The sequence below is a fragment of the Anneissia japonica genome, unplaced genomic scaffold (assembly GCF_011630105.1).
Source record: "Anneissia japonica isolate Jap-2015-1 unplaced genomic scaffold, ASM1163010v1 scaffold288058_len748972_cov163, whole genome shotgun sequence".
Taxonomy (NCBI): Eukaryota; Metazoa; Echinodermata; class Crinoidea; order Comatulida; family Comatulidae; genus Anneissia; species Anneissia japonica.
The window spans coordinates 511472-520399 of record NW_022701645.1 but is presented as its reverse complement, the minus strand read 5'-3'; the positions used below and the strand labels follow the sequence as shown (position 1 = coordinate 520399).

Genomic DNA, 8928 nt, shown 5'->3' with positions numbered 1-8928 from the left:
GGTGGGGGAATGTCCCCGACGAAAAAAGTGGGCATGGTCAGGCGTCGCTCAAAATATTTCGAAAGTTTTAAACTGGACGAAGCCCCCGATGACAATTTTAGGGCCCTGGTTCTTAATTTATTTGTTTGAAGGGCCAAATTATTTTTAGAGTTGATCTCACACGGGCCAAAGATAATTTCCGCCGGGTAATCGTTATACATTGGCTGAAAATTAACATTGCATAAAAACCCCTTTCTATTTGAAAGGGGTTTTTATGCAATGTTAATATACTTTTAATTGTACTTGTAATTGTGCACCAGCGGTCTAAACTCAAAATTGGGTCGTCGCTAAACATTTCTGTGTGGACTTCATCAGTTTAACAGTCGTTAGTCAACTTTGGTGAGTCGCTTTATCAATGTGATTGATCACAATACAAAAACCTACCGTACGCTACAAGTCTCGATATATTTTTTGAAAAATACAAAATGTTTTCCGCATAAAGTACATAGTACGAATGCAGGACTACCGAAATGTATTTTCACGGGCACTGTCTTTTGGTACACCAACTTTTTATTACCCCTGTAAAGTAAAAATGCTATTAACAAATCACAATAAATAAAAGAAAATACAGCTGAGACGGAACTTGGCGGCACTAAAGACAGTGTAAGGTACGTTAATGCTGTATGTCTTGAAAAGATGGCTATTGACGAAACACAGTGATCGGAACAATACACAGAGACAAGATTTGAAGGCACAGAGAGTTCTGTATGACTAATTATTTGCAGGACAATCGAAATATGCTTTTACTAACTTGTTTAATATCACAAAAGAATGCGAATGTTATCGACGATAAACGTAATGCAAAATAACCTAAATAACCTAAATTTAATTGTTTACCTGGACGATACAACAACGATCTTCTTCTACCATGAGTCTTCAAGTCAGGCATCAGGACCCTGCAATTGCTATGTCAAGCTCTTCCTGACTGGGGACCTGGCCCTTGTACCCCACTCCCCCGCAGGCGCCACCCCTGTCTGGTGGTGCACCCATATTACAACAAAACATTTCCCTAGCGCTGGAAACTGGGTTTGCAGTTCAAAATATAATGGAAAATCTGATAACTCGCAGTTACTTGAGAAATGTATTTTTATTTAACTGACTGAATACCTTAATACCTTCGACCTTACTGAAGTGTATCACAAACTGGTCAGAGTACAGAGACCGCTCTTCACAAATTACACCACAAATTTACCATTATCATAAATGAAACTTTCACCCAAAGTAATGTCGTCAACGTACTTCCAGACGTGGACCCCCATACTACCAGCTACAGTCAGAGCGCTATAATAAATGGAACATAAAAAAAAATTATCGGGGCAAGAATCGTTCCTGAGGAACACCTCCCGTGAGGGCAAATCTGAAGAAAATCCCTTTATATTTCACCCTCTGTTAAGGACCAGAAATGAAATTCATTACCCAAGTTAAAATAGCAGAAGAAACCCCCATTTCACTAAGCTTATGAAAGGCCATGGTGGTTTACCATATCAAAAGCTTTGGAGAAATCCTTTAATACCAATGTACTGGTATTGCTGGACTTCTCCGCAGCAGAAATAAGCTGGTGGTAAACTTCAAGAATTTACTTCAAGTAGTTGAAGTAAATTTTGATTTCCAAATTGTCTGGTGTGAAAATGAGGCAGAATTGCATCCAAAATAAAGTTTGAAATTCTTTTTTCGGCAACCATTCCTATAATTAAAGTTAATGTTGCTTTATTAGGCCTATTTAACATTATTATATTGGATATGTTCCTGCATATGCACTGAAAACCGTTACTGGTAGCAACCTCCATGCTAAGAGCATAGGTTAAAGTGCTGAACGTTTCAGCTACACATAGGACTGAAGCTGGAAACTCTGCTAAGTAATGTAATCCCTATATTAACTACTGTAATCTCTCGTGGGCCACCACAGTTGATAAACATACATATCTATGCCCCCGGACAAGTCTTGAGACCACTAGTATTGATAGCATTTTTAAATTACAAAAACGTGCTCTCAGGATTTGTTCAGGGTCAAGTCGTACTACACACACTAAACCTTTATTTTATAAATATAATACACTTAATATATTTGATCTAAACAAACTACAATAATTATATAATTTTATAATTTTATGTATCGATTTATAAGTAATACACTCACAAATATATTTGATATAAACAAACTACAAACCTCTAATTGTATGTATCGATTTATAAGTAATACACTCACAATCCATATTGCCCTATTATTCCCAACCCAACAGTCTGAAATTCATAACTATCCAACTATCCAAAAAACAATATTACAACAGAAAAATGTATATCTTCTCTGAGAAAAAAATCAGTATTTTATAATGGACCTAAGTTATGGAATTCCCTTGACCCCTTTTTAAAATCTAAAATCTACCTAGTTTTTCTTCTTTTAAACTTAATATCAAACGATATCTGGTCTCGTTGTATGGTAATTAAGCCTTCTACCTTATGTATTAAATAGAACCAGACTACCTGTTTATGTTTTCAGCTTTTGTATTTTATTTTTACTTTAATGGTGGCTACATCTTAAAGTTTTTCTTAAACTTATTGTGGTCTCCATCCACATAGATTTTTTGAATATGTTTGATCATGTATATTTTTTTTTTGTTCATTATGTGGAAATAAATAAAAAAATAACATCAATCAATGTTGAAAACTTTATCTGAGGTCTGATCTCTATGATACATAGTTTATACATTTTATTGATTCAGGTACATTCTTTAATTTTTAGGAGGCTTGTGGTACACCGAATCGGAGAAGAAAAAAAATGATTTCAATTATACATTCGATTCTCTTTCTACCAACACGAGTAAAGAAATGACGTGTTTGAGTGACTTTCCATACCCTGAGGAATATCCACTTTTTTCAACTCCGAGACAAATGGAAGCGTACTACCAGAATTATGCAAATCATTTCGGTTTGATGAAATACGTGCGCTTGAACCAAAACGTAATAAATATTGTGAGTATTGGATCTGGAAGGTGGAAAATTAAGTCCGAAAATGTCGACAATCCCGATGATGTCAGCGAAACCGAGGTAGACGCGATAATAGTTTCTTCAGGACTTCAATCGATCCCCTACATACCAGATTTCCCGGGGGCGAAAGAGTTTACTGGAGAGCTTTTCCATTCACAGTACTTCAGAAGAGGCTCGGACTATGCTGGAAAAACCGTTGTAGTTCTTGGTAAGATAATAATAACTATCCCGATAATAAAAAATTGTCACTTTTTACTATTTTGGCTCTCGTTCTTTGAAACATCAATCATATCAAATATAATAGTGTTAAATATGTAGGCTTAATAGAGCAACATTATTCCAGTGCCTGGTAAGTAGATTAAAGCTTGGTTTTCATAAAAAAAATCGCTACACATTATCGCCAACTCCTTTGGCGGCCCTGATTGTTCAGTTGAATAAAGGAGCGTCCCCGATTGTGTCGAGAACAGCTACGAATTGTAACGATTGCAGTAAAAGGAACTGTAGCGACAATGTAGCGATTTTATGGAAACTAAGATAACGTTATTTGATTCCTTGTGGGGGACACACTTAAATTGATATTATTGAGGCCTAGCACACGTCCTACTATGTGCTTACAAAATCTCAAATTCGTGAATCGTTTAGTTGTTTACTCCAACCGAGAATAGATCTGAAAAATAATGTTTTTCTTTTCTTTAGGTGCTGCATTCTCCGGAGGAGATGTTTCTGTTGATTGTAGTCGTTTTGCGAAAATGGTGAACTGCTATATTTGTTTAATTATTTACATCCACTATTTCTTTTAAATGCGTCAAATCTCAAACAATAAAATATTTATTCTTTGGGGGCCAATTCTGTAAATCATGTAAAATATATTTAAATAGGCCTATACAGTATAGACATAAAATGGGAAAATTACTTGAAACTTTAATATCCATTTTTAAACTGAAGCTTTAAAACGATATTCTTTCAGACATATATGAGTACTCGCAGAGGATGCTGGGTGTTAAAAAGAGGATTCGGAGGCAATGAACCTTGGGATAAGCACATTCTTAGCCAATGGTTCAACTACATGCCAGAGTGCTTTCAAGAACTGTATATAGAGAGGATCCTAAGGCGTGTCGTGAACCACGAAGCTCTTGGTTTGGAGAGTGATATTCGCCTATACGCAGGAGCGACTATTATGATAAATGATTCTATAGATGGTCAAATATATTGTGGCAAACTGAAGGTAATGTATATGCGTGAGGGGAACACCATGAGGCGACAACTCAATCCCCATGACGGCAAATTAATTTAACTGGACGGGTTAGAATACTAAAAAAGTTTTCATTAGGATAGGGATTTAGTTCCGCATTGTCAATTTTCGCACCCCCACCCCCCCCCCCGCCGTTTCACACACCCAGACATAAATCAGCATACGCTCCTATATATATATATATAGATTGCTTCTTTCTTGGTCAGTCAAAACAAAATTCATGATCGAATGAGTTTTTATTGTTAATATAATTATTATATCTTCACAAACAAGTTATCTTACAATAATCATCGTTGTAATAATTGCCGCCACCTCCAAGTCCAAAATCACCATTTTTTTTGTTATCCTTATTATCATAACTATTGTTATTATAATTATCATCATCATTATACTGTAGTTATAATTATTGCTACTGTATCATCATTAAGGTGAAACCAGGAATAGAAAGGCTGACAAAAACCGGTGTTGTGTTCACGGATGGTTCACACGTGGACAACGTTGATGTGCTGGTTACAGCGACAGGATATCTTAAAAGTTTTCCGTTCATAGAAAGTAAAGAAATTAGAGGCAAGTTTTCAACTGAATATATGTATAAACATACATAACCTTAATAGGCCTACTAAGCAATCGACTACATGATATTTTTATTCTTGCTATCTGACCACTTTCATCATATGATTTCTTACTCCCATAGATTCTATGGAGGAACTTCAATTGTACAAGTACATCTTCAACCCAGATGTACCTACACTCGCTGCTATCGGTCTCTTCAAAGGTCTTGGGACTCAGGCTAATGCTGCCGTACATGCTTGACCTCGCACGGCGCATTGGCGCTCTACCAAGTTTCTGGAGTTACATATTCACGAGCCCAAGAATTGCGATGAAGCTTGCTTTTGGCACGTTGTATCCGTACATATTCCGTATTCAAGGGCCACACTCTTGGGACGGCGCGATGGATGCACTACTAGATGCTCCTCGAAAAACGGCGATGGCAACAAAAACGCGTGTTTCTAAAGTGCCTTATAGAACCTTTCTTCACACTTTGGCTCAAGTAGGCCTAGTAGTCGGTGTCATGCTGTTCGCTGTGCTTTTGGGATTGTTTTTCAAGATGTAGCGAAGTGCATATACTTCATGTAATAATAGAGAGACGTTCGGTTTGATCATGATTCACAAACCCGACTGCTGTATTTTTGTCTCTTCATTCTATGAACAACGTAAATTTTGAAAAAACCACACAGGAGTGGCGCCAGTTGTGTGGGGGAGTGGGAGGGGCGAACAAATTTGCCGGAGAGAAAAGGAAATTCTATGTATATTTTACACATAATCGTTAGATAAGCCTTTGAAATCCCTAAATGTCATACACCTTCTGGACCATTCTCAAGACTATTTTCTTAATGACACTTAACCACGCCCCTTTACACTGTCGTTGGGGACATCGGACTACGTCAGATCCCACCTGTAATCCATTTTTATTTATTTATTAAATACCATATTTCAAAAGGGTGTCCCATCCAGAAATGCTGATCCTAAGTTAGGGGCCTTCATACAATACAAGAATAAAAAAACAAGAATCACTTAATTACACAAATTTATAAAATTCAGATATGAAAGATCATTTTTAAAAATGTGAAAATACATTAATTAAAAACCTTATAAGAAGATTAACAAGAAAAATTACAAGATACTGTATATTGTTTCAATTTAAGTTTAAAAATAGCAAAAGTCGTACATAAACGAATTCGGAATAGAATTACAGTATATAAATTTGGACCCTTATAGCTAAAAAACAATTAAAAAAAATTTCACTATGTGGTCTAGGAATAAAATAATCGCCGTTAGTAATTATTGCACGTGTTGTAGGACGATTGCTTGACTGGATCCTGCTCATCATGCGACATATGTAGTTTGGTGCAGTATTAATAGAAGCTCTAAAAGCGAGACTGCCAAGCTGGTATTGAATGCTTTGTGCAACTGTCATTATTTTTATGGTATTAAAAAAAATCATGTCATACATAGGCTAGATTGTTATAGGGAGACATATAGTTCAAACTACACAAGATAATCTTGTTATTTGAAGGATTACCAATCAATCCATCAATCAATGTAACATTTAAATCCTTTTTTCCATTTACTATCATGGTTAAATATTTATTAGAGGTAAGATAAAATAAAACAAAATGATTGTAGCTATGAATAAACTAAAGATCAATCTTTAGTTTATTCATAACTATGTCACAATTAGAGGTAATATTTAGATTGATTAAACACCTTTGGTACCTGTGCATATAAGCTTGCAAATATGGATAATTTTTCATTCTTGATGATGACATAATTAATGTCGAAATATTGAATCCCGACACTATAGCGTGCATTTCGACATGCCATCATACTGTATATAAATCTTTTCAGCCAAGTTCAGGGTTTATGCAAACGAATATAGGATCATAGGTATATTCAGTATTATTTTTGCATGCGTAGTATACATTTCAAAGGCTATATATTTAGTTTTTTAATTTTTGATTCTTTTTTTTACCACTATACGAGTACGTTCCAAAATAATGTGTATTTGGCTACATAGCCATTACACCATTAAAGTTATTGTTACTGCTGAGGTCTATTTTTAGTCATTGTAAATGTAAAGTATCACTTTAGTTAGCATGAGAGAGTAATACGATATGAAATTCTCTAATATTTCCAACATTATCTGTCATTTTTTCAGCCAATTTGACCTGTACTGAAGAAATCTGTAAAGTTTTGAAACTGAATTTACTAAATGTTTAGTAAACAATGCAATTTAAACACATATAGTCCTTGTAGGCAAGTTTCTTATTTCTAATAGCGTACTGCAGTGAATTATACATAAGAAACCAACGGCTAACGTCCTTTACGAAGGACAATAATCAGGGTAAATTTTCTGCCCAACGACAACAAGGTTTGACCACACGTTATCTTGGTTCGTTTCGCTCTACACATTCGACACAAAGCAAACACCGCACAAACGTCGAACTAGTTACTTAGAACTGTGAAAAAAAAAGAACACATGTTTTACCTGTGTATATTTTCCATTGTCAGTGTCTCGCATTTTCTTTTTCCATGTATATAAATTCGAACGAGATGGCATACAGTAGATTGAAAAAAGATGCTTTTATATGATTTACCGATTAGCAATTTCTTATACAGTGCATGTTTCTTACACATTGTGTTGAAATGGAAAAGTAAATAAAACACTTTATATTAAAAACGTAAATTCTTTTTTTCTTCATTTTTATATTATGAAATTACGTATAATCAAAAGAGTAATCAATAAGTATAGAACTGCAGTTTTATATTCTTTGGTATGATACTATGACTGGCGTTTTTTATTAATCGTATGATGATGTATAGTACTCAACAGATAAATAGTGTAAACAGGAAAGAGGATGGTGAGTTTATTAACATCCAACCGGAAACAGATCAAATGATTTAGATAAACATTTTATTTTATGCTATTACAAAATTCCTCAGCCAGGTCTGCGCATGAAGAAATGCATTATATTAACTGTCCGTCGTTAATTTAAACAATCAAATTTGAATTTAATTATTTATTTTTTAGGTTTATGAGACATGTCTACATCATTAATGTAGGAAAATTAAGGCAGTGGTTCAGGGGGTAAATGGAGATGGAAATGACGGAAGGAACATGCCGGTTCGTTTTGCCACAGCCATTAGTGTATTCCATTCGTCTGGGTTATTAAGGTTGTGAGTTTTGTCATACGGAAATATTGAAAAACATTAAGAACTACAGCATTATTTTTCTGTACCACATTCTCAAGCAAACACCTCTAGGCCTATGCTGTTATAGAAAATCAAGAAGCGACCAGAACGTAAACAGCCGAAAAAACAGATGGCACCCCTTCATTCCGAATGGTATTTTCCTGATTGCAGACGGGACCGAAAACGTCAGTTGATCTAATTATATTTTATAGGTTATTTTTGCACACACACACACACACATATATATATATGTGTATATATGTGTGTATATATATATGTGTGTATATGTATATATATATATATATATATATATGTATATATATTTTTATGTGTGGAGCTTATCCCCTTCTGTAGTGTGAATCAGATGAGAGTTGTCCTCCCCTGGACTAGTCCATCGCAGGTTAGTCCCCAGCAGTTTGCTGGTACCCATTGATACAGCTGGGTGGACTGAAGCAATGTAGCTTAAGTGCCTTGCCCAAGGACACAAGCGAATCTTCACGGCGGAGACTCGAAACCCCGACCTTACAATTGGAACTCGAAACCCCGACCTTACATAGCAACACACCCTACAACATTAAATGGTCTATCATCGACAGAGCATCGGCTTACTCCCCAAAAACAAAATGCTGCAACCTGTGCATAACCGAGAAACTTCACATAATATATTCAGACAAACAGTCAACACTAAACAAAAGGACCGAGCTATTGTCTAAATGCAGGCACAACAACAAATACCTACTTAAAAACAATTAACTCATTTGCATTTTCACCTGTCATAGCATTCATATACTCGCACAACCCTTGTATTCTCTCACTCCTGAAGATTGCATTAGCATGAAACAGTCTGTAGAGTGATAATACCCAGTTCTACAAGTTCAATACTTTCAATATTATTATTA

General features: G+C 35.4%; 1 pseudogene; it reads left to right on the top strand.

The window, feature by feature from the left end:
* The window catches only part of LOC117103694, an 18173-nt pseudogene extending 10654 nt beyond the window's left edge, over positions 1-7519 (top strand).
* Positions 7520-8928: the final 1409 nt, after the last annotated feature.